Source organism: Arachis duranensis, chromosome 4 (genome assembly GCF_000817695.3).
Source record: "Arachis duranensis cultivar V14167 chromosome 4, aradu.V14167.gnm2.J7QH, whole genome shotgun sequence".
NCBI lineage: Eukaryota > Viridiplantae > Streptophyta > Magnoliopsida > Fabales > Fabaceae > Arachis > Arachis duranensis.
In genome coordinates this window covers 32,433,852-32,435,414 of record NC_029775.3, presented here as the reverse complement: position 1 = coordinate 32,435,414, position 1,563 = coordinate 32,433,852, and positions in this window count along the sequence as shown.

Here is a 1,563-nt window from a genome sequence, read left to right as displayed (position 1 = left end):
TGAAAACATCCCTAAAAGTAGCTTAAACTTACTAAAAACTATCTAAAAACAATGCCAAAAAGCGTATAATTTATCCGCTCATCACAACACCAAACTTAAATTGTTGCTTGTCTCCAAGCAACTGAAAATAAATTAGGATAAAAAGAAGAGAATATACTATAAATTCTAAAATATCAATGAATATAAATTTAATTAGATGAGCGGGACTTGTAGCTTTTTGCTTCTGAACAGTTTTGGCATCTCACTTTTTCCTTTGAAGTTTAGAATGATTGGCTTCTCTAGGAACTTAGAATTTCGGATAGTGATATTGACTTTCCTAGTTAAGCATGTTGATTCTTGAACACAGCTACTTATGAGTCTTGGCCGTGGCCCTAAGCATTTTGTTTTCCAGTATTACCACCGGATACATAAATGCCACAGACACATAACTGGGTGAACCTTTTCAGATTGTGACTCAGCCTTGCTGGAGTCCCCAGTTAGTGGTGTCCAGAGCTCTTAAGCACACTCCTTTGCTTTGGATCACGACTTTAACCACTCAGTCTCAAGCTTTTCACTTGGACCTTCATGACACAAGCACATGGTTAGGGACAGCTTGATTTAGCCGCTTAGGCCTGGATTTTATTTCCTTGGGCCCTCCTATCCATTGTTACTCAAAGCCTTGGATCCTTTTTACCCTTGCCTTTTGGTTTTAAGGGCTATTGGTTTTTTCTGCTTGATTTTTCTTTTTCTTTCTATTTTTTTCGCCTATTTTTTTTTCGAAAGCTTTTTACTTTTCACTGCTTTTTCTTGCTTCAAGAATCAATTTCATGATTTTTCATATCATCAATAACATTTCTCTTTGTTCATCATTCTTTCAAGAACTAACAATTTTAACACTCATAAACAACAAGATCAAAAATATCCACTATTCAATCATTCATTCAGAAAACAAAAAGTATTGTCACCACATCAATATAATTAAATTAAATTCAATAATAATTTCGAAAATTATGTACTTCTTGTTCTTTTGAATTAAAACATTTTTCCATTTAAGAGAGGTGAAGGATTAATGGAATTATTCATAACCTTAAGACATAGTTACTACATACTAATGATCATGAAGTAGAGACACAAAACATAGATAAACATACAACATAAAAACCGAAAAGCAGAAAGAAATAAGAACAAGGAATGAATCCACCTTTAGTGGCGTCTTCTTCTTGAAGGACCAACAATGTCCTTAAGCTCTTCTATGTCCCTTCCTTGCCTTTGTTGCTCCTCCCTCATCGCTCGTTGATCTTCTCTTATTTCTTGGAGAATGATGGAGTGCTCATGATGTTCCACCCTTAATTGTTCCACATTGTGGCTCAAATCTTCTAAGGAGGTGTTGAGTTGCTCCCAATAGTTGTTAGGAGGAAAGTGCATCCCTTAAGGCATCTCAGAGATTTGTTGATGATGAGCTTCCTTATGCATCTCTTGAGAACCGTGAAGGATCTCTCTTGCTTGCTCTATCCTCTTCTTGGTGATGGGCTTATCCTCTTCAATGGAGATGTCTCCTTCTATGATAACTCCAGCTGAGTAACA